The 25,619-nt window shown below is 37.6% G+C and overlaps 1 long non-coding RNA gene across 1 annotated transcript in view; it reads left to right on the top strand.

The window, feature by feature from the left end:
- The first annotated feature begins 3,890 nt into the window (after positions 1-3,890).
- LOC145526617 (uncharacterized) overlaps positions 3,891-25,619 on the top strand; it is a 120,929-nt gene continuing 99,200 nt past the window's right edge. Inside the window, exons 1-2 of the long non-coding RNA XR_014069022.1 lie at positions 3,891-4,027; positions 5,085-5,337. This is a non-coding gene — a long non-coding RNA (uncharacterized LOC145526617). The remainder of the gene's footprint in view (positions 4,028-5,084; positions 5,338-25,619) is intronic.

The raw sequence follows: 25,619 nt of genomic DNA, 5'->3' as shown, positions 1-25,619 counted from the left end.
ATACTGGAACCCTGATCTAGAGCTTGTTTCTCCAGCCCTCCTGATGATTGAGTGAGTCATCCATCGTCCTTTAAGAAAGTCGTTTTTTCCTTAGCCTACAGGGTTTGTTCTCTTGTTTGCCATGAAGACTGATACAGTTAGTATGGAATTCTAGACTAAGAATGATTTTACATCAGAAGTTGAGAGGCTTAGCTTTGCTGTCATTTAATATTCTTGTGTTGCTGGTGTCATGTAATGCCTATAAGTTTATAAGGGCTGTGTGTGTATATGCTATCTTATAAACTTTCAGAGTCTTGCCTTAACCTCTTGATAAAATTTCTACTTGTGTTTCTTACTTATTGTGCTGGGCATTCCTGTGCACTCTCTTTCTAGAAAACTACTTCATTTCAAGGAAACCTAATAATATTTCTTTGATAATATCTGTATTCAGGATTTCTGGAATTCCTATTAGATGTTATAAAGCAGGGTGCAGTTCTCTTATTTAGTTATATATTTCTTATATTCTATGTTGTATTACATTTTAGTCTGTGTTGCTGGATTTCCCAACTTTAGCTTCCATTTCTGCTTTTATTAAAAAAATCAATTATAAAATCTTTAATTTTCAGGAGCTCTTTTTTTAAAAAAAAAATTAAGCCAGTCTTTTTTTGTTTTCCATTGCATCATTTTTTTTTTTTTTTTTTTTTTTTTTTAGTTTTAGAAGAATTACATCTCTCTGAACATCTTGTGTGTTGTGTTGATTTTCTTTTTCATTGTCTTTTATCCTTGTTTTGATTTCTGTTTGCTTTCCATCTTTCACGTTGGATATTTTATTCAGGTGTCTGATAATCTTTGACTTTCCAATCATTTGTTTGTCACTAAAATTCTGGTCAGAAGTTCTGTTTAGGAATAGATGGGTATGTTGTCTGATGATTTTGTATAGAAAGCCATTTATTGCATTGAGGGTCACTCAAAGGTCAGTGTGTGAATTGTTTAGTTACCCTAAACAAAAATTCTCTAGTTTTTGTCCTGATGAAGATTGAGTTTAAGAGCCCTGTAGTTCAGTATGTGAACTTATATACAAGTCCCTGCTTTTCAGTACCATGAATCATTCCCTTTTCCATGTGTATGTTATTCCTACATTAGGAACCTAACTGACTCCATTTCTCCAAAGGAAAAACATCGCCCCTGTCTCACAGAGGTCAGGTTGAGAAAAAGTTGTCTGGCTGCACAGAGTGAAAAAGAGAAGCTGGGTGGAAAGGTCTCCTAGTCTCTTACTGTAAGTGTCGGTCTTTAGCCATTTCTCTTTGCTCACCCCACCCCTGCCTGTTTCAGTGCTGACTGGTTTTAAAGACTAGCTTCCAAGTGTTTTGTCAGGTAAATTGGTTAGCTTCCTTTTTGGCACCCTCTGACACTATGTAGGCTTTGGCTTCCTGTGTTTTGACATTCAGTTACCACTCCTCCATCTATTTTTCATCTCTTAAATATTTGTTGGGATAATTCTCACTGTTTCCTGCTCTGTCATTCTCAACGTTATGAGTTACTAGCATGCTAACTTCTCAGCTGTCATTTTAGTTTAGTTTGCATGCATGTTAAGTTGCTTCAGTTGTGTATGACTCTTTGCTACCCTATGGGCTGTAGCCCACTAGGCTCCTCTGTCCATGGGGATTCTCCAGATGAGAATACTGGAGTGGTTGCCAGGCGGTATTCCCGACCCAGGGATCAAATTCACGTCTGGTTTAGTTTTGTTGTTCAGTCACTCAGTCGTGTCTGGCTCTTCGCGGCCCCATGGACTGCAGCACGCCAGGCTTCCCTGTCCTTCACCATCTCCTGAAGCTTACTCGAACTCATGTCCATTGAGTTGGTGATGCCATCCAACTATCTCATCCTCTGTCATCCCCTTCTCCTCCTGCCTTTAATCTTTCCCAGCATCAGGGTCTTTTCTAATGAGTCAGCTCTTCGCATCAGGTGGCCAAAGTATTGATGCTTCAGCTTCAGCATCAGTCCTTCCAATGAATATTCAGGACTGATTTCCTTTAGGATTGACTGGTTTGACTCCTTGCAGTCCAAGGGACTCTCAAGAGTCTTCTCCAACACCACAGTTCAAAAGCATCAATTTTTTGGCACTCAGCCTTCTTTATGGTCCAACTCTCACATTCATACATGACTACTGGAAAAACCATACCTTTGACTGGATGACCTTTGTTGGTAAAGTAATGTCTCTGCTTTTTAATATGCTGTCTAGTTTGGTCATAGCTTTTCTTCCAGGGAGCAAGCCTCTTTTAATTTCATGGCTGTAGTCACCATTTTGGAGCCTTAGAAAATAAAGTCTATCACTGTTTCCATTGTTTGCCATGAAGTGATGGGACTGGATGCCATGGTCTTCATTTTTTGAATGTTATTTTTTAAGCCAGCTTTTTCACTCTCCTCTTTCACTTTTATCAAGATGCTCTTTAGTTCCTCTTCATTTTCTGCCATAAGGGTGATGTCATCTGCATATCTGGAGAAGGCAATGGCAACCCACTCCAGTACTCTTGTCTGGAAAATCCCATGGATGGAGGAGCTTGGTAGGCTGCAGTCCATGAGGTCGCTAAGAGTTGAACACGACTGAGTGACTTCACTTTCATTTTTCACTTTCATGCATTGGAGAAGGAAATGGCAACCCACTCCAGTGTTGCCTGGAGAATCCCAGGGATGGGGGAGCCTGGTGGGCTGCCGTCTATGGGGTTGCACAGAGTTGGACACGACTGAAGTGACTTAGCAGCAGCAGCAGCATCTGTATATCTGAGGTTATTGATATTTCTTCCAGTAATCTTGATTCCAGCTTGTGCTTCATCCAGCCTGGCATTTCTCATGATGTACTCTGCGTATAAGTTAAATAAGCAGGGTGACAATATTCAGCCTTGATGTACTTCTTTTCCAATTTGGAACCAGTCTGTTGTTCCATGTCCAGTTCTAGCTGTTGCTTCTTGACCTGCCTACAGGTTTCTCAGGAGGCAGGTCAAGTGGTCTGGTATTCTTATCTCTTTAAGAATTTTCCAGTTTGTTGTGATCCACACAGTCAAACGAGCATAGTTAATGAAGCAGAAGTAGATTTTTTGGGGGGATTCTCTTGCTTTTTCGATGATCCGATGGCTGTTGGCAATTTGATCTCTGATTCCTCTGCCTTTTCTAAATCCAACTTGAATATCTGAGAGTTCTTGGTTTAGGTACTGTTGAAGCCTGGCTTAAAGAATTTTGAGCATTTCTTTGCTAGCATGTGAAATGAATGCAATTGTGTGGTAGTTTGAACATTCTTTGGCATTGCCTTTCTTTGGGATTGGAATGAAAACTGACCTTTTCCAGTCCTGTGGCCACTGAGTTTTCCAAATTTGCTAGTGTATTGAATGCAGCACTTTAACAGCATCATCTTTTAGGGTTTGAAATATCTCAGCTGGAATTCCATCACCTCCACTAGCTTTGTTTGTAGTGATGCTGGTTTACTTTGGGAAGGATTAAAAGATAACAACATGAGACAATCCTAAATGTAATCAAATATTCTTTTCAATTTTTCCATACAATGACACATCTTACAGTAAAGGATTCTCTGTGTATGTGTGCACTCAGTAATATCTGATTCTTTGCGACACACCAGGTTCCTCAGTCCTTGAAATTTTCCAGGGAAGAATACTGAAGCTGATTGCCATTTCCTTGCCCAGGGGATCTTCTCAACACAGGGACTGAACCTGTGTCTCTTGCATCTCCTGTGTTAGCCCGTGGATTCTTTACTATTGTGCCAGCTGGGAAGCCCAAGGAATTCTGATATCAGTTAAGATAAAGTGATCAAATCATCACTATGAGGAGGTGTACTGTTTCTTTAACATTTGATAGAATGAGAGTTACCATGGTTAATTAACTTGTCCAGAATGTTGTCTGTTTAGCAGGGAGCAGAGTACAACTTGCATTCCAGACCAGTCTAATGCTGAAGACCGTGTGGTAACTATTAAACATGGCTGAGTATATAGAATGCATGACACATCACAGGTTCTGAATGATGGCAACTATTGGTAAGGTATAGTATTCAGTGTTTTAGATAGATGTTATTTCTAGAGTGAGTGGAGTAATAGGATCATCCTTATACACTGCATCTAGAATAATTAGGTCTGAAAGCAGTAAGGAAAATAATTTGCATCTTTGAACTTGTTGAGACTGGTAGGATAATGCCCCCACCTCCCAAAGATTTCTACATCCCAGTTCCTAGAAACTGTGAGTATGTTAGGTTATATAGCAAGGGGAATTACGGTTACAGATGGAATGAAAGTTTCTACTAAGTTGACTTTGAGGTATCTGGGTGGTCCTGATATAGTCACAAAGGTCTTTATAAGTGCAGGAAGGAGACAGAAGAGAAAGAATCAGAGGATGGTGGCATGACAAGGACTTATTTTAATGGTGCTGGCTTTGAAAATGGAGATATATACAGCCATGAGCTAAGGAATTCAGATTGTCTCTGGAAGCAGGAAAAGACAACAGTTTGATTTTAGCCCTCATTTCAGATTTCTCAGCTCCAGAACTATAAGATAATTTTTGTTGTTGTCTTATGTAACTAAATTAATGGTGATCTTTTATAGTAACAACAGTAAGTAATGGAGATAAGTAAAATAAAAGTGTGTGTGTGTGTGTGTGTGTGTGTCTGTATTTTGCAAGAAGGGGAAAATGGTAAATGCTCACTTGAGAGGACTGGGCTTTAACAGAAAGGGACATGGTTTCCCAGTAACCCCAGAGGTGGCCTGCAGCCTGGGGAGGAAGGAGTGATTGTAGCTGAAAATGTTCTGCTCAGTGGTCAGGGTGGGAGGGAATCCGTTTTTATCTTGGACATAGGCAGGACAGTGACTCTTCTTGCCCCAAGGAATTTAAAATACTCTTAATGTCTACAGTGTGCAGAGCATAGACCCAGTCTCAGGACACCCAGATTAAGGAGAACTGATATATATGCAGGAAATAAGCAGAATCAGTCCTTGTGAAATGAGGGAGTTAGAAGCTGGCATGATTCTTTGCATGGTGGAGGGAACAAATCTCCATAGTAACATCTAATAAACACTATTCTTAAAGCGGCCTTTTCTCTATTCTAGGCTTAAGGGCTGTAGTTCACATGGGAGTCATTCCCAGCAGTACCAGCAGGGAAATGAGGCAGAGAAGGGAAGGAAGCTGATATTCTAATGGGAAGATACCACAGTGACACCACAGGGCTTAGTACTATTGAGCACCTCAGGGAGTCAGGGCAGGATACACCTCTCTTGCTCTGTGTTTGAAGGCTGCTCCGGGAACATCACCTTTCTGCCTCCTCTGGGCTCACCTGTGCTTGGATGGAACATTCTTTGGCAGGTAGGTAAAGCTCTCTATTAAGAGCTGCAAATACTTTAAGATGCCTGCGGCAGGTTTGGGAATGGTGGACGCCAAGGTTTTATGATCTGCTTTCCTACCTGTCATGACACAGAGAGTATGATATCTCAGGCATAAGAGATATGAGATATCTGGCATCTAGATATGAGAATGCAGATATGAGATATCTGGCATCTAGATATGAGAATCTAGATATGAGATATCTGGAATCTAGACACCTGTGAGATCTAGAAAAATAAAAATCAGACTTTTCACAGTGGAAACAATTTTTTTTAGCCACACTGATTAATAGTCAGTGGAGAAGAAGGATCAGAAATTAACATAAAAAGAAAAGGGATTCAAAATTGATATCAAAACTCTTTTTGTTCACATTTTACAGTGGTCTTTTTATATATATGTTACATATAACTTTATAGGAACCTATATGTAGAAATGTAGGTATGTAAACTCAAACTTAAGTATTGTAGTGAATATATAGGTCCACAAAAGAGTCAGAAACAAAATTTAAGAGCACCAAGTGTGCATTCCAATAAGGTATATTGTATTATGCATGTATCGCACATTACATTTTACTTTCCTTTTCTAAACACACAAAAAAATCAAGGCCCCAGTAGGCACACTTCTCAAAGTATGCATATTGCAGGTGCACAATATGTAGTTGAGAATAGAGGTCAAAGAATTGTTTGTACCCACCTTTCTTCCTAAAGGTGGAACAGTTGGAAGCATCATCTTCATGCACTAAGAACTACTATTTAAGGTAATAGTAGTCTCGACTGTACAAGTTCACAGCAGGCTTAACTAACCATGGCAGATGTAATGGCTCAGAAATGAACAATGTAAAAAAAAAAATAAGTCAAAACAATCATTTGGACATAACTTATATTTGGACATAACTTATAACTTATAAGTCAAAACAATCATTTGGACATAACTATAGTCAATTATATACCAAGAGCTGGCAAGACACAGGTGAAAAACTGTTCCTTTTTTGCATGTTGTATTCTCTGGTCTCAAGGAAGGAAGCATTAAAAATAAAAAATCAAGAGCTCTAGCTTTGGAATCAGATGAGGGTTAAAATGCTCTTATTCTAGGGTTTAGTAGCTTTGATCTTGACCAAGTTATTTGAATCTTAGTTCTTTTATCTGTCAGAGGCATGATACCTTCCTCAGGTAGTTTTACTGAGGGGGACTTGGATTAATACATAAAGCTTCTCTTTATTTTAGACTTTCAGCTGAGGTTTTCATACTCATTTCTCCTTGTGTAGTCATGGGCTTTCTCACATTAGAAGGTTTTGTGTCAGTGTGATTAAGTTCAAGATTGTTTGCTGATGTTCTTTTGAATTATAGGTACTGTGCTAGTTACTGGTGATAACAAAAAAGAATGGAACACAAATTTTGCCTTTGAGGAGTTCAAGATATAATAGAGGTATAGACAATAAATCATAGCAGTACAATGTGTTGTATACTGTTATGTATATATATATATGTACACACACACATACATGTGTGTGTGTGTGTGTGTATATATATATATATATATATATATAAGTATATACAAAATATTACAGGAGATCAGATAATGGGGTCATTCATTTTACCAGGGAAATGGAAGGGAAAAGAGGATGCCAGAGAGAAGAAGTAATATTTGAGCTGTGCCTTGAAGAATAAGTAAGATTGTTTATTTTAAAAGGGAAAAGAGAGAATAAGCACAAGAATTGTGTTTTAGGTACCTTTTTTGCAGTCACCTGACCAATCTCTGGGGAAACAGTTGCTCTGGACTTTTGGAAATACCTCCACAAACCTTACCCTGAATCATTTTGTAGAGAAAACCAACACTTGGTTTTCACAACTGTTATGTGGGTAACTTGACTGATTATTTTTTGCTGAATATCATTGTGAATGTATTGGACTCTACACAGTTTGCACCAATTCGGAGACCCAATTTCGAACAAGTTTAATCATCTAGAATTAGCCATAGACTAGAAAATGGTGAAAACTTGTAGAAATATGTCTGTGAGTATGGAAAGAACCATTGGGCAGAACTAAAGTCTGTGAGTATGGAAAGAACCATGGATTCCTTTGGGCTTAATTTTAAAGGTTATTTTTATATTGCAGAAAATATACAAGTAAATTGTCAGTATATAAATATTTAGAGTATAAAATTAAAGTTGACATTTTCGACTAAATATAGCAGATTTTTTGGTTAAGTATAGCACACACATTTTAACATATGCTTCACCCTAAAACCCCAGTAGAAAGACAATAAGATGATTTTTAAAAAGTTGTAAATCCACAATGGCAAGAAAATCATAGAGGAGGTGCCAACATAGTAGATGGATGAAAACTGAAATCAGCAGAACAAAGGCAGTTGAAATGTAGCCTGGGTAGCAAGGCACTTTGGACCACATGAAGACATGAGGTATCTTTGAACCTGGGAGTATGAGTAGGACTGAAAGCAGGGTTATTATTAGAAAGGCTGTTTAAGAAATCGACACCCAGATTTCCTCCTTCAGTTCACACTGTCAGGTACCCACTGCTCCCTTCCCTTGAATGAAGGCTTTTGAAGGATTTTTCTGGAGATGTGTGTCAAAGAAACTCTTGAGTTTAAGACATTTCAGAGTCAGGGAAGGAAGGTGTGAATGTGTATGTGGGGGGAGAATCAGAAGACTCTTGACTTATTTTAAGTCGTGTAGAATTTTTTTAACAACATAAATAACTTTTTAAAAAATAATTAAAGGGATGTTTTGTCTCTCTTCACTGCAGGACTTGATGATTAAGAGATTCTCTCAGGCCCTAAATAAACCAAATTTATTTTGGGTCCATGTGAATATTATGGTGAATTTGTATTTGAGTATTACTTCAGTATTCTGGAGAGAAGGGAAGAATTTTTATGATAAAAGGACATACAAAAGAAAATATGTTTTCTTTTGACCATTTTATAATGCTAGATTTTTTTCAATCAAATATCAAAGTAATAAGAATTCAATTTTTCACAAACATTGTTCTGATTCTAGGTGTCAGAAGTCTTAGAATAAAACCAGGTATTTAAAAAATTTCATCCTATCTTAGATTCAGTCTCCTGCAAATAATTCAATGACAGCCTCAGTTTTCTGAAATATAAGATTCACATCTTGTTCAGGTGGACACACGCAACGTTGACCAAGTGCCAGCAGTGAGCTGAGCAGAGAGCAGAGTCTTGCCTGTATGTGGTGGCATCATATCCTGAGTCCTGATGGGTAGTAGTTTCTTATCACCAAAGCATTCCTTACTCCCAAGATGAATTTGATATGTTGAATGTATGACTGAAGAGAATCTGATTTTTTTTCTTAATCCAGAGTTTTTACTTCCAAATGAGTATTGTTCTTTTCAAAGTATTCACCTTAGAGAATTAGATAATACTAGTACATCATGTCATTTTAGAATTCTTCCTTTGAATTTCTTTCCCTTGGATCCTGAAGAATGATTTTTATCTCTATTTTAAGAACAAACCAAAAGTGTTTGAAATTAAATGCGGTGAATAAGTTAGATGAGGAAGTGAGTAAGTTCCCTTTGGGGAAATAAAGTTGAGGTGATACCCCTGAGCTTAGTGTTTGACTGCTGAACAGTTCTCACAGCTGAACATTGTTTCTCTAGGTGACTATTTCTAAAGAGATTATACATTGAATATATAAGTTGTATAGTTCATGACTAAACACCCAACAGTTTCCATTTTACTGATCAGATGTATTTTGATTTAATGTTTTTTTTCTTTCTTTGTATGTGTAGCTGCATTCATGGGTGAAGTGAAAGTCATGTCCGACTCTTTGCAACCCCATGGACTATACAGTCCATGGCATTCTCCAGGCCAGAATCCTGGAGTGGGTAGCTGTTCCTTTCTCCGGGGGTCTTCCCAACCCAGGGCTCCAACCCAGGTCCCCCACATTACAGGCAGATTCTTGACCAGCATTCATGGGAGTTTTGTTTATATTAATTTGTTAACTCCTGTGAGGTCATTATTTTGTCAACTTAGTGCAGTATCATAATCAACCAGTAAACTATTTTTTGTAGGTAAATTTAATACTAGAGATAATGTTAATGTATTCAGGGACTGATATAGTTTGCGTAGAACATAAAGCAAAGCATGTCTTCTGACTGTGTGGACAAGCACGCAGTTAAAAGTCCTGAGGATTATAGCAATGATGAAGGTGGGTAGAGAGGTGTAAGAAGGCAGGTTAGGTGATGAAGAAGTCATAACATCAAGGGATCAGATCCTTTTAGTCAAATTCCATAATTTTACAGAGGAGTAAATGGAGGTCCAGGTGGGTGATTTTTTAATACAAATGGAAGAACAGGATTTCAGTTCCAGAATCCAGAGTTTTATTTCTTTATGGTCTCTTTTTCCTTCTCCAAGCTTCAGGAGCCTTTAAAGTATGTAGTTTGTCTTCAATGCTTTCTTACCTAAAATCTCATCTCTCTTCTTTTCTCTCTTTTTTTTTTTCTAAGTTTCTGTACTGAAAATTTCCCCTCACATTTCTTTCCTCTCAAGTTGGAAGTTCTTTTATATAAAAAGGAGAAGGTTCTGGAAGCCTTTGACATAAGCTGGCATAAACCTGCTATGAGGTGAGGTGAAAAAGCTAAGAGGAATTTGCTTTCAAACCTTGACAGCATGAACCACCATCAGTGAGATTTCTAGCCTTCATTTCTTCTGGAGAAGTCTTCACAGCCGCTTGGTGGAATAGAACTGTGGTGAAAATATTGGAGGTTACCGATCAGATCCTTTCTCCTCTTTTATCAGGAGCGTTCATTATGCTACTTGGCTCATGGTTCTTTATTGTCTAATTAGAGTCATGGATGGAGAAGACAGCTGGTGGAAATTGAGAAAACTTAAATTTATATTCTCTGCCTTCATTGGGACCAGAAGAGGAAAAAAGGTTTAGAAGCAAGAAGAAGGCAGCAGGAGAGGAGATGAAGTAGTGAGACTAAGACATTTTGGAGGAATTTTGAGGTTGGATGAGAAGAGTTTTACCAGCTCCTTCCTGTAGTGGATGTCTGGAGAGAGACAGATATAGGGAGAGATTTTAAAAAGGTTTTTCTGTGAGCCGTTCAATAGAGTTCTTCCTTTTTTGCTTCTGTAAGAGACTTCCCTGTAGGCATACTGGTATTCAAGTCTTGGAGGAGTTGGAAGTTTTTTTTAATAGTTCTACACTTTAAATTTTAGGTCTGTGATACATTTCAAGTTTATTTTTGTGAAATGTGCAAGGACTGCATGTAGATTTATTTATTTATTTTTTGCATGTGAATGTCGTATTGTTTCAGTACCATTTGTTGGAAGATTATCCTTTCTTCATTGAATTGCCTGTGCTCCTTTCTCAAAGATCAGTGACTGTTTTTGTGTGGGTCTATTCCTGGGCTCTCTGTTCTTGGACATTGATTTGTCTGTCTTTTCACTAATACCATACTGTCTTGATTACTGTAGCTTTATAATAAGTAAGTCTTGTGCAGCGCAGCATGTAGTTTCCTGACCAGGGATCAAACCCATGCCCCCTGCAGTGGAAGTGCAGAGTCTTAACTGGGTTAAGTTCCATTTAAGGGAAGTCCCTGGATTGCTAAAATGGGCCTCAAAGTTAGAGCAAGGAAAAAAAAAAGTTTCATTTGGAAAATACAACTGTCCATTTTTGATGCTTTCCCTCTTTCCCAGAATGCCTAGCCCATTTTTTCACAATCTGCATTAATAAGAAAAATGACTGTGTGTCAGAAATCAAAAGGATGAGATCAGATTTAAATTTAATTAATGCTTATAAACAGCTGAGAGGAGGAAATGGTGACCAATGTGCTAAGTGCTTTTGCCGTCGTCTCTTTTGTTGAAATGTTATAAAGATTAACTATGGCAAATGAAACCTATTGACTCACTGGCTAGTTAAGAAGTCCAGTCCCTGGCCAATGAGGTTAAATTTTCCAGTAGTACTTTCAAGACACTATCATTAGTTTTTATTCCATTATCTGGCTATTTTATTTATGATATGAGTGAAGATGAGTCCTAAATGCACGTATTATACAACCTTAATAAATATCTGGGCAGATTGGAGATGTAGAAAGAACACTTTTCACTCTTCTTGGGGTCCCTTTTCCAACCATAACTCTACCTCGATGATCTCCTCATTTGTAGTGTGACACTAATCTAGAGGACTGTTTGTTTCATTGCAGCCTCATTTTTTCAGTCACAATGCAAACAGAAGTGGCAGGATATTAGAGACAAAATGGATTGTGCTAAAAAAATTACAGTTTAACTTCTCATTTATCAATGTAATTGAAAGTTACTAGCAGGGTGCGTGGTGCCCGTGTTTCTATCAGGGTATGAGTAATCTATTTACGCAGCATAATTCATCCTTCTGAGGTTCTAATGAGAAGTGCTTAATTCAGGTTTTAATCAAACCTGACAAATCATCGTTGAAGTTGGCAATAGGCTTCTTCACAGGTGCCATTTCCCTGCTAGTTTGACATAACTTAGATTCATCTCCCTCTCTGCATGTTCCTTTCAGGCTTCACTTATTATAACAACAAAAATGGACTGGTTTTCCTTCAACACCAAAATGCCAAATGTTTCTGGTCCTTCTTTGGACTCTTCAGTGCTATTAGTAGCTAGCTATTTTTATTTACTATTATTTTTAATATTGGAAATAAGAAAAAATGATTTTGATTAACACCACATTTATCGTGTTTTACTAAATATATACATTCCTTGAGCAGGTCCATGTTCCAAATCTTGCTCTTATCCAGTAATCCGAATGGCTTAACAAGATCCATCTGCTGATGACTGGTGGTGGCGGTTGCACCAGCTTGAATGCACTTAGGAACCCCAAAGCCTGAAAGCTGACATCTCATGTGATAAATAAAACCCATCTCTTTTTGGGGAGAAAGTACAAACAGATGGGAGATTCATAGCACAAAAAGAAATGGTGGTTTAATGCATGGATTTTAATATTGCAAAAATGAGTATGAGGGCCTATAATTTTTGCTGTTAACATGTGACATGGAAAAGATGTTTAATCAGTCAGCTCCATGCCACAGAATAGGATTATGACCTCTGAAAAATGTCAAGTATATTCTGCTCACTTAAGTTTTCCCCTAAATACAGCTTTATAATTAATTACATGTATCCTTTCAGTTTCCAAATCCCTTTAGTATGTGTTAAATAATTTTGCTTCACAATAACCTTTTGAAGCAAGTAATGCACATAAAAACATCCCATTTTATAGCTAAGCCAACAAAATTAGAGAGGGTGATTTCTTTGCCGAAGCCCATATAGTTGGAAATAATGAAATCTGACCTCCAGTCCAGTTATGTCAACTCTGAGATTTGTTGTTAGACGGTACCTTGTTGACGTCAATGGAGACGAGCCTTTGACAGACTTCTTGCTGTACATAAAATGATCTTCACCATAATCTGGGAAATAAGACTCTTCATTTTAGCCCACCTGTAATTCTTTGGAACATTGTGTAAATGGGACAACCCCTTAAGGCTTTATTTGTAGTTCCAGGCTATTTGCTGTTTATCAAGCCTGTTTTTCATTATGTTGTTATTCCATCACTAAGTTGTGTCCAACTCTTTGCAACCCCATGGACTGTGTCCCACCAGGCTCCTCTGTCCATGGGATTTCCCAGGCAAGAATACTGGAGTGAGTGGCCATTTCCTTCTCAAGGAATCTTCCCGGATCAGGGATCAAATCCACATCTCCTGCATCGGCAGGTAGATTCTTTGCCACTGAGCCACCTGGGAAGCCTATCTTTCTTTATTAGACTATATCAAATGCAGACACTTTTGACTTACAAGGATACTAAGTCCTAACTGTGGATATCAAACACACTGCTCTCATATCAGATGTTTCTTGTCAAGCATTATGGGAAATTTGTCTCATTGTTTTGCTGTAGCTCATAGACATATTCAGTTGGGAGGAACCTAAGAGAGCACACAGAATAACATAGTTATTTATATTTAAATCAAAAGAACTGTGGACCATTGAGTTTAAGTATTTTATTTAATGACAATAACTAGGAATTGTCAGAGTTGCTCACTTTTTAGACCATCTGTGTCAACAATCATTGCTCCTGTGGATGCATTTCAAGGATTATTTACCTAAGTTCTACTATGGGCATTCCTGAAGATGGTTTTGCTCTGAACTTGGATGGGGAGCTCTTCTGGATTGACTTGCTTAGCTATTGGAAGCTGAGAATCAGAGCTAGTAAGAGATTAAGTGGGGCTACAGCCTCATCTTCTGTATCTGGCATTATCCTTATCTGTTAGACAGCATCACCCAGAAAAACTGTTTCTCTAATAAAATTTGTCTTCATTTCTATCAAGCATACAGGTAGGGTCTGAATAACCTGGTTCCTAGACTATCATCAGTGCTGGACACAGGAGAAAGTCCATGGGTTGTGATGTAGAGTTGAATAACATATGGAAGAGGTAGGCTGGGCAGTCTACCTCTGGGAGACAGCCTCTGAAGGCTGGGAGTTTCAAACTTTGGAGCAAACACAATCAGTACATTCAGTGTAAAAAGTATCAATGTGTAACTTTGTACAAATAAAGAGAAGCTATCCATTCTTTTAAATATCCATGAAAAACTTATAAAAATTGAACATGTCATTATGCTACAAAGATAATCTCTGTTAATTCCATGTAGAAGAAATTACACAAAACAGGTTTTCTGAACCACAAGCAATAAAAATCAATCATAAAAGTATATTGAAATAAATGTTTTCATTTCATATTCAAAGTAAACTTCTGACATTTCTTAGAAATTATTAAAAATGCATTTATGTAAGTAGATTAAAGGGAATACTGAAATATATTTTTAAAAATTTTGGAAAATAACAAAGTTATAATCACATATGTGACGCTGGCCACCTGATGCAAAGAACTGACTCATTGGAAAAGACCTTGATGCTGGGAAAGATTTAAGGCATGAGGAGAAGGGGATGACAGAGGATGAGATAGTTGGATGGCATCACTGATTCGATGGATATGAGTTTGAGTAAGGTCCGGGAGTTGGTGATGGACAGGGAAGCCTGGCGTGCTGGAGTCCATGGGGTCACAAAGAGTTGGACACAACTGAGTGACTGAACTGAACTGAACACAATTTGCTGGAAAAAAATAAAGCCTTATGAACTATGTCTTCATTAAAAAAAAAAAAAAACAGTCATATAAACCCAAGGAAAGGAGAAAAAGAAGAAGCCAGCAAAGAATAGAGCTTGATCAACAGGAGAAATAAAATTGTGAATGAACATAGGTATAATAAATCAGGTGAAAATATACAGATGTAACACTTAGGAGCATATGTGTAACTTCATTCCAATAACTTTGGAAATTGAGTCATGAAATTTAAAAAAAAAAAAAAGATATTTTCTAAGGTACATAGTATTCTAAACCTAAGGACAGGTAGAATACCAGAGCAATACAGGAAACAAAAAGTAGTGGGAAAATTTCATCATTAAAAATTTCATTGGACCAAAAGACTTTACAGTGATTTTACCAGATATTTAAATACATTATTTAAAATACTCCTGAGCATTAAATAGAGGAAACCTTCTAAACAATTCAGGATGCTACAGTGACAAACATTCCAGTAATGTCAGTGGTTTAACACAGAAAAGTTTACTTGTCGGTCAGATAAAATCAAATCTGTTGAGGTCACAGGCAAGACTTTCAGGCAGCCTTTTTTAATGTGGTGCATTAGTCAGCAGGGCTGCTCATATTTTGTGCCTCAGTATTTTAACCCCACTGCCTTTATGTTAACTGCAAGATGGGAAGGGAAAATGTGAACTGAAGAGGAGATAATACTTTTCGAAGCTTCTCAGCTCATTTCAAGACTAGTTCATGTCTAAGCCCAAATTGTAAAGCAGTGCTCATACACAAAATAAAATGCAGTAAACTGAAAGACAAATTTATATCAGTCTCCTTTATTAACAGAAATGCAGCTACTCTAAGCAAAACTTCAACTGATTAAAATCAGCTTGATAATACAGAGTTTATCACAAGAATGGAATATTTTTAGTCATTAGGCAATCTAATGAACTATTAATGCTAACTGTATTAAAAATGAAAATTTCTGATAAGAATGCTTAGTAAGCTATTGAAATGAAACTTTCTTCAGCTTATAAAGGATTTAAGGGAGATCTTAAAACTGTGGAAAACTATATTAGCGAAACCAAAAATATTGAAAATATTTGAAGTATTATAACTAAAATTGGAAATGATTAAAGCACCACTGTAGGTATTTTATAGATAGTTCTATTCAGTGCTGTACATCTTGATGAGAAAATTGATGGTATCAAAATTTCAGAAGCACATATACATCAGTTAAAAGATTTTGCTTCTGATATACAGTCATCCTTCATATCCATGGGGAATTGGTGCCAGGACCCCTTGTGGATACAAAGATCAGTGGATGCTGAAGTCCTTTATGTAAGATGGCATAGTATTAAATATTTGCATATAATCTATGCACATCCTCCAACACACCTTAAATCATCTCTAGATTAGTTATGGTACCTAATAGTGTAAATGTTGTGTGAATAGTTGCTGATGTGTGGCAAATTTAAATTCTGCATTTTGGAGCTTTCTGAAATTTCGGGGGAATATTTTCCATCCACTGTTGGTTGAATTCACAAATGTAAAACCCACAAATATGGAGGGCCTATTGTATATGCTCAGAATTATTTTTTGCAATTGTATGTGTGATCATGGAGAAGTTTAAACAATTCAAATGTATATGAACAAGGAAGTGATTAAATAACTACAACTCAACTGTACTGGAGAAGAGTGTGTAGTTGCTAAAAAAACTGAAAAGATCTCTGAGTAATTTATGCATTTTTAAAAACTAGAGGGAAGCAGCAGGTAACACAGTATGTTATTATTCAGTTCATGTTAAACATCTGCTTGTATGAACGTGAGTCTGTGTGCCTGTGTCTATATCATCTTCATTTATTTTCTGTCTTTATCACATATGCAAATGCCTAGAAAATGTCTGGATGGAATATAGACATATCTCAGAAATATTGTGAGTTCAGTTCCAGACCAATGCAATAAGCAAATCTTGCAATAAACTTGAGTCACACAAATGTTTTGGTTTCCCAGTACATATAAAAGTTATGTTAACACTGTTCTGTCATCCATTAAGTGTACAACGCATTATGTCTAACAAATATATATGCCTTAATTAAAAAATACTTTATTGCTAAAAAATGCTAGCCATCTTCTGAGTCTTCAGTGAGTTCTAGTAGTAACATAAAAAATCATTGATCACAGATCACCATAACAAATATAATAATAATGAAAACATTTGCAATATTGTGAGAATTACCAAAATGTGACACAGAGACATGAAGTGGGCAAATGCTGTTGGAAAAATGGTGCCCATAGACTTGCTGGACACAGGATTGCCACAGACCTTCAATTTGTAAAGAATGCATTTTCTGTGAAGTTCAATAAAGTGAACCACAATAAAATGTGCTTGTATACTAAACTCTTAACATTGATTTGCCTCTGAAGAGGTAAATAGGATTCATGGTTTCTGAAAAGGAATTTACACTTTGGTAATCTTTATTATTTAAAAAAATGTGTTGTAGATTAAAAAATACTGTTGACTACTGTATCGCCTGTGTAGAGTGATAGAGTTAGATTCAACATCAATAATTAGATGTTGAATAAATTGAAGAAAAAGAAATTTTAAAGTGATCCATACATAGTCTACCATAAAGGTGATCCTTGTCAATATGCTTTTATATGCAAATGGTAATAAAAATGATCTAACAATGGAGAATGTGAAATATAGGAAAAGTCTTTTCCTGTCTTTAGACCAATATTCTTTTAAGTCATAATTTTTTGAAAATTTTCTCTGCATAGATATGTATAAAAACATATACATATATATACAGATAGATTTCCCAAATTCTTAATGTTGAACCTTGACTCTTATACTTTCAGAATAGGGCATGGTCTACTTATAGTCATGGCTCTTATTTTTTTATTGAAGCTTCAGGTTTTGTTTCATAGATTTGATACCAATATTCTTTTATCTTAAGGTAATCACTAAGAGTTTATTCATACAAAAATAAGGATTTATTCAGTGCCTTATTGATGCATTTTTTTCTTTTGTCTTATTGTTGCAAACAAGGTTTTGGTGATTGTTTTTACATTGGAATTCTGACTACTGGAATATACATAGGGTTAATTTTCAGCAGATAAATTACTAGATCATATGACATAAAGATTTAAAATTCAGCAGTTATTGCCAAACTGCTTGCTAGAAAGGCACTCCAGTGGTACATGAGAATGCTGAATTGTCACCATCATCTATAGAATCATCAAGGTTGTGGCTGTTTTAATTGGGATTGTATAAAATAGTAAATTATGGAGAACTCATACCTCACAGTACTAAGCATCTTTTAGCCATGAACATGATATATCTTACTTCAATTTTTGTCATTTCCTCCAGTTGATTTTTGTAGTAGTTTTCTATGGGCCTGGCACCTTTCTTAAGTATATTTCTGTTTGTTTATTGCTCTCAATAAAAAATTCTTTGCATATTTGCTATTGATTTTTATGTGAGCTTTGTAATCAGCTGCTTTACTAAGTTCTGTCCTGTGTAGTTTTGAGTCTCTCAGTTTTCTGCATGTGTTAATTCTTTCTTTATTTATGGCTATGCAGAATCTTCATTGCTGCATGGGCTTTTCTCTAATTGTGGCGAGCAAGAGCTACTCTGTAGTTGCTGTGCACGGACTTCTCATTGCAGTGGCTTCTCTTGTTGTGGAGCATGGGCTCTAGGGCACACGGGTTGCAGTAGTTGTGGCATGTGGGATCAGTAGTTGTGGCTTCTGGGCTCTGGAGCACATGGTCAGTAGTTGTAGCTCACGGGCTTCATGCTCCATGGCATGTGGAATCTTCCCAGCCCAGGGATCAACTCCATGTCTCTGCCATTGGCAGGCGGATTCTTTACCACTGAGCCACAAGAGAAACCCTACATATGTAATTATATCACCATTAAAAATGAGTATTTTCCCTCTTTTATCCCCCAATATTTTTAATATAATTTCTTTGATAACTTAATTGGATAAGATTTTGAGAACAAGGTTATAATAATATTTAAAATAGTGACCATTGTTGCCTTGGCTTTAACTTTTTATTCCATGCATATTACTTGAAAAAAGTGAAAGTGTAAGTCCCTCAGTCATGTCTGACTCTTTGCGATCCCATAGACTATAGCCCACCAGGCTCCTCTGTCCATGGAATTCTCCAGGCAAAAATACTGGAATAGGTAGCCATTCCCTTCTCCAGGGGATCTTCCAGACCCAGGAAGTCAATACAAAAGCTGTGCATTGGTTTTATATTAAGAAAAAATACTTAAAATGTTAAAGAGCACTTTCTTGTCTCCAAAATTATATCTTTGACTAAGCCTAAGAAATCAAAGCTTTCATGCTCTCCAACCAAACATTACCGAATTGACTAAATATCATGAATATCTTAGCATCCTAAATACCATGCTAGTCTTTGCTTTTTTGTTATTGTTGTTTTTGTTACCAATCCTGATGCTAGCGATGGGCATTATATGGTAAAGATTTAAAAAAGTGATCACCCCCTGGGGAGCAGGGTAATTAAAATAGTATATTGTTAACATACCTACTCTCAATGTAAATACTATAAGAAGTGGAAGTTACTGCCATGGTTTGGAACTGATCAAAGAGGGGCCATTAAGTGGATGGCCAATAGCAAAAGATGAATAAAAGGGTAGAAAATAGAGAGCACTTTAATCTGGTGTTTATGCATTCTGTAAAATAGTTGCCCAGGTTTGTTATGGTATTTTGGTTGCTAAAATCAGAGCCATTTTCAAACCTCCATCCTGGAGAGAAGATGAGTCTAAAGAGTATGAGTAATTTCATCATGGAGAAAAACATTCTAAAGTTCTAGATTGGAAAGTTGATTTAGTTTTTACTTTGACTATCAAAATATTTTAGTTTAAGAAATATTTCATTTGAGGTAAAAAGCACATTTTCCTCTTATACTTAGTCATTCACGGTGACATTCAGCATTCCAAAAGATTCAAGTGCTTTTTATCCATCTTTTCTTCCATTACCTGACCATTTTATTTTGCCCTGCAATATAAGGGATGGTATAGAGAAAAAGTGAGACTCAGGTTTGGGTAGAGGATATTTTAGAGAGGATAGAATCCTTAGGAATGCATCCTTACAGAATTGTACAATTACCTAAGATAGTAAGATATAATGTTTAGACACCGAATTATATTTGCAGGAATATTTTCAAGAATAAGTAATGTTTTTGATTTTGTTCTTCAGGGTGAAGTAACAAGCCAGTCTTAGGGTAGACTTAAACAAAGCCTGCTAACTACATTCTGCTATAAACAAATTATCATGTCTCTAATTTATTCTTGTGCAGATAAATAATTAGCAGTAATTATATTGGAGAATTATTTATCCATTTTTGTTAGAAACTAATTTATCTCTCCAAGTATCTCTTAATTGTTTGAATTGTTTTGAATACAAAATTGTATCACTTTATTACTTAGGACTTCATTCAAGAATAAAGGAATAGAAAAGGGCCATCAGGATTCTTCACTGTGAGTTTCACATGTGTTCATGAAGGATTCCTGTCCATCCTCACATGGAACTCATAGGTTCTTTTAGCATTAAAGTGAAAGTAGCTCAGATGTGTCCGACTCTTTGAGACCCCATGGACTATACAGTCCATGGAATTTTCCAGGCCAGAATACTGGAGTGGGTAGCCTTTCCCTTCTCCAGGTGATCTTCCCAACCCAGGGATCAAACCCAGGTCTCCCACATTGCAGGTAGATTCTTTACCAGCTGAGCGAGCCACAAGGGAAGCCCAAGAATACTGGAGTGGGTAGCCTATCCCTTCTCCAGGGTATCTTCCCGACCCATAAATTGAACTGGGGTCTCCTGCATTGCAGGCAGATTCTTTACCAACTGAGCTATCAGGGAAGCCCCCCTTTTAGCATTACTTGTGATCCAAATGCTGCTTCCTGCTGAAACCTTTTTGCTTTCAAACCTGTCACCACCAGTGTGTGAGTGCTGGCCATTGAGCTGCCTTTTCCTGGACTCCTCTGCCTTTAGTTAGGCATTGTTTGTGCTCTGCATGGTGATCTCTATGCTTTATTACTTAGGACTTCATTCAAGAATAAAGGAATAGAAAAGGGCCATCAGGATTCTTCACTGTGAGTTTCACATGTGTTCATGAAGGATTCCTGTCCATCCTCACATGGAACTCATAGGTTCTTTTAGCATTAAAGTGAAAGTAGCTCAGATGTGTCTGACTCTTTGAGACCACAATGTACCAAATTCTTTATAGACCACAATGTACCAAAGCCACCTTGCTTTCCATGCAGAGGTTGGAAGAATGCTTCTTTACACCTTCTCCCCTTGCAGTTCAACGTTGTTGCCAATACCAAGCAGAGTTCTTTGTTCCTTGTATTTACCTCCGGTTGCTGCTATAACAAATTTGGTGCCTTTTTAACACCACAAATTTATTATATTCTAGTTGTATAAATAAGAAATCTGAGCCAGGTCTTACTGGGCTCAAGACAAAGCGTTGTCAGGGCCATGTTCCTGTCTGAAGACTAGGGAAGAATCTGTTTCCTTGCATTTTCTGGCATCTAGAGGTTGCCCACATTCCTTGACATATGACCCCTTCCTCCATCTCCAAACGCAGCAACATTGCCTCTTTGATAATTTTTCCATAGTCACACTGCTCTCTGACCATACAAGGAAGTTTTCATTTCTTATAAGGACCCATGTGATTAGATTTGGCCCACCTGTATGATCCATGATAACCTCTCCATCTCATGGTCCTAAATCTTAATCATATCTATGAAGTCCCTTTGCCATGTTCACAGATTCCAAGGGTTAGGACCTGGACATCGTTGGGGGCCCATTATTCCGCTAACCATATTCCCCAATAGCATACAGAGGTTTTGGTGTAAACAACTGCTTCCATTGTGTTTTTCAGTTCCGCTGGCCTTTGTAAAATTCAGGATAATCCATTTATTATACCTGAGGATGCAATCTGTGTGAGAGAGATTTACTCTGCTCTCCTTAATTCTCCTTGAATTTATGGTTCTAGTCATTGCCTGTTTACACTAAGATCCAGTTTGTACCCTGTTATGTTTCCTGTTTTGTCTACACTTTCTGTATGTTGTCTCTGGTTTGGGCTTCCAGATATGTTTGGCTTGTAGGAAGCACTGGTGGATCCTGGAGGGATTCAGGAGTAAAGAAGCTGGGGTAGTTCTAAAATTCTTCTGCCTCAGACAATAGTTTCTGGGAGTGGCTGCGTCGTTAGGGTAACAGGTTCTTTCTGAACAGCTTGCCCTTTGTAAACCCAGCCACTACAGGTAAAGCCTGCTGGGGTTCTAGCTACCCCCAGGTGTCCCAAGCGTGTGGTTTCTGGAAGTACCACTTCTCTGTTGTGTTCCTGCAGTCCCAGAAGTGCTGGGTGGTTTTCTGCTGTTTCTAATTATTCATTTACTCCACCACACCCTGCTTTGCTTCTCACGTCTCTCATCATCTGTATAACCTCTTCCCTGTATTAAGTCCCCTGTGTTTAAAACACTGAAAGTGTTTCCTGTTTCCTTACTGACCTCTGAAACTGATACATAAAGTGTATCCTCCTCTAAGGACATTCAGCCCCGCCCTCATACAACTAACTGATCAGATATGCTTAGTGTGAATCCCAGGCTAAGTATGCCTTCACCTCAGCATCAGCCTGTCTTGAGTGCAAACATAATTAGCAACTGAAAAGTTCTTGGTGCTTAATCTAATGGAAACTCATATACGGATTTTTTGAGTATTACTAGAGGGATGCTAGAATCAATATGTTCTGAAAAGGATAAACTGCAGTTTTAATTCTATGTCCATATAACTGGGTGGGGAAGCAAAACAAAATAAAATTTGTTATCAACTGGTTTATACAGAAGCTGGAACTTCTGAAGAAAAATGGCCTGTGAGGAATTCCTGGTGTCTAAGTGCTAAGAACTTTAATAGGAACAAGGGTACCTGACACTAAATTTGAAGTTAATTGTTATTATGGGCTTAATTATGTCTCCTCAAAATTTGTATGTTGAAGCTCTAACCCCCAGGGCCTCAGAATGTGTCTGTCTTTGGAGATGAGGCCTTGAAAGAGACAATTAAGTTAAAAGGAGGCTATTAGGCTGAGCCCTAATCTAATGTGACTGGTATCCTTATAAGAAAAGGAAGTTTGGAGACACAAGTGACTTCAAGGATATATGTATGTAGAGAAAAGGCCATGTGAAGACAGTGAGAAGGTGGCTATGTGTATGCCAAGGAGAGAGGCCTTAGGAGAAACCAAACCTGCTGACACTTTGACCTCAGACTTCTAGGCTCCAGAACTGTATGAAAATTAGTATCTGTCTAAGCATCTAGTCTGTGCTATTTTGTTACAGCAGCCCTAGCAAACTAATGCACTTGCATTTTGTGTTGTCAACCTCTTCCATTGCTACAAATGTCAATATACTCTGTTGCATTCACAAAAGTCTCAGGGAAGCTATGTTTTTTGAGAGGGGGATGGTGTCACAGAAGGATTAAAAAAAGAGATCTGTGATTTATGTCTAGATTAGTGAGTTACAGAGAGAGAAGAGCTGAAAGGAGATACTGAGACGGAGAGTTCCACATGAGAAGCACCTTAGGGACACTGATGCCCAGGGACATGTATACCCATCCTAATCTGACCTCAACACTCTCACTCCCAAATACTTACCTCATCTCACCCTCTAAGAAATGCTGGTTTACTGGGGAAGAGACTAGACTTTTCACAATCACAAGATGGTGTGCCCTTAACTATAATAGCCAAATTCTACATAACTCTTAAAGGATATTGTTATTATTTAGTTGCTCAGTAGTGTCCGACTCTCTGTGACTCCCTGGACTATAGCCTGCCAGGCTCCTCTGTCCATGGGATTCTCCAGGCAAGAATACTGGGGTGGGTTGCCATTTCCTTCTCCAGGGGATTGTCTCGACCCAGGGATCAAACTCGAGTCTCCTGCATTGGCAGGTGGATGCTTTACCACTGCACCATCTGGGAAGTCCCCTTAAAGGACATTAGGTGTGCTTATTTTTCTGATTTGGTTATTGATGGAAATAGAAAACAGCTAAATAGAAGAACTATGGAAACAGCTGAAGGAGGATGGAGCACTTGTGATCAAAGGTATATGAAATGATGGTTGTCATGTGATTAATGAATTGTATTGATCAGCATTAAAGAGAGAAGATATATGAGGTTAGGAGGAAGAGCTTCCTGTGTACCACACTTATGATGGCAGGTCTGGCAGGTCACAGCTCCACAGCAAGGGGGAAAAAAAAACAAACCTCATTTGACCAGAATACACGTGATCTCACATCACTCATACATGATGTCCACAAACAAGCCATATACTCACTCTCATTTGTCTTTTCTCATATTTTTCTTTCCACATGAAATATTCTTCATTCCTGCCTACACATGTTCAAAAGCTAAAAATCCTTGGAGCATTAAATAAAATACCACCATCTCCTTCAGCATTGCTGGTTATCCCAAGTTAGATGAATTACTCTTGCCTATGTATTTCTCTTTATTGGCTTTATAATTTACTCTAGCACCTAATTCATTGAAATTTTTCCATATATATTTTTACCACTAAATTGTGAAATGTTATTTCCTTTCATATTTATGAATGTACTAGATGCTGAATCAATATTTTCCTGGGTAAAATTTGGTTTGGATGTTTCAGTTAGTGAATTTCTTTCTTTCTTTTTTTTTTTTTTTAGGAAATAAGAATCTAAAAATCAAAACCATTTTCAGTCTATTGTTAAAGATTCCATTGTGATTCTTTCCTATTTAAGTATTGGTATCCAAGTCTGTAAGGAGTTTCTTACCTTTGCACTTGAGCTACTTTGTCATTTTCCTGTCTTAAGTTTCCTGTCTTAAGTTAAGAGCATGAAATGACACTGAGAGTTGGAAATTTGCCCCAGATTAGGTAGCTCAGCTGGTAAAGAATCCGTCTGCAATGCAGGGGAGCCCAGTTTGATTCCTGGGTCAGGAAGATTCCCTGGAGAAGGGATAGGCTACCCACTCCAGTATTCTTGGGCTTCCCTGGTGGCTCAGTCAGTAAAGAATCTGCTTGTAATGCAGGAGACCTGGGTCCGATCCCTGGGTTGGGAAGATCCCCTGGAGGAGGGCATGGCAATCCACTCCAGTATTCTTGCCTGGAGAATACCCATGGACAGAGGTGCCTGGGGGATTACAGTCCATAGGGTTGCAAAGAGCTGGATGTGACTGAGCAACTAAACACACATATAATGCTTTGAGCTTCCCAGGTGCCACTATCGGTAAAGAACTGGAGAAGGGAATGCCAACCCACTCCAGTATTCTTGTCTGGTGAATCCCACGGACAGAGGAGCTTGGAATGCTACAGTCCATTTGGTCACAAAGAGTTGGACATGACTGAAGCGACTTAGCATGTATGCACATATAGTACGTTAAAGGCATAGCCCCAAAGTGCTTCTATTATTTTGCTAGACACTAACATATGCTACTTCCCTATGAGAGATGCCAACATGCCTTTTTCAGTAACATTTCTTTGCATGCAGTTAAGTCCAATTCAGCAGTTTATTGGTACTTTCTTGACACCTATTCTTTATCCAGATCTAAGGGGGATATAAAAAATTAAAAAACATGATATGGTCATCCACAATAAGCTTTTAAATTGAGAAAATGTCTTAAGCATAGGAAATTTTTAGATAGTTGTACAAGCAGAGCTGTGGTAATCAATTAACTCATGAATAATAATTGATTGCAATGCTTCATAAATTGCAACTTGACATCCTTAAGGCACTCTTGTGGCAGAAACAGCCACATATGCAACAAGAAGTATTAATATAGTTCAATAATAACAGCACTCAAACATTGGTTAGAATTTTGTCTGACCTCGGGGCCAGTTATGAACACTCCTCAGATTCTGACCTGTTTTGGATTTCAGTTACTCCTTAAGAATTTACCCTTCATCTCCTATAACTGACCCGCTTTGTTTTCTGTATTTTTGCATTGTCTTTTGTTACTTACTCAGCAAAGTTATAGAAGATATGATTTGTACTGATAGCAGTGGCTGCTGTCTAATTAGTACATATTTTGTGTATTGCTCTCTGCTATGTGAGTTATAGTATTCTTATAGTTATCCTGGAAGGAAAACATTATTTCCATTTTATAGGT

This window comes from Giraffa tippelskirchi, chromosome 2 (genome assembly GCF_054371585.1).
Source record: "Giraffa tippelskirchi isolate mGirTip1 chromosome 2, T2T-mGirTip1v1.2.pri, whole genome shotgun sequence".
Taxonomy (NCBI): domain Eukaryota; kingdom Metazoa; phylum Chordata; class Mammalia; order Artiodactyla; family Giraffidae; genus Giraffa; species Giraffa tippelskirchi.
The sequence above is the reverse complement of the archived record's forward strand: the minus strand, read 5'-3'. Positions and strand labels throughout refer to the sequence as shown.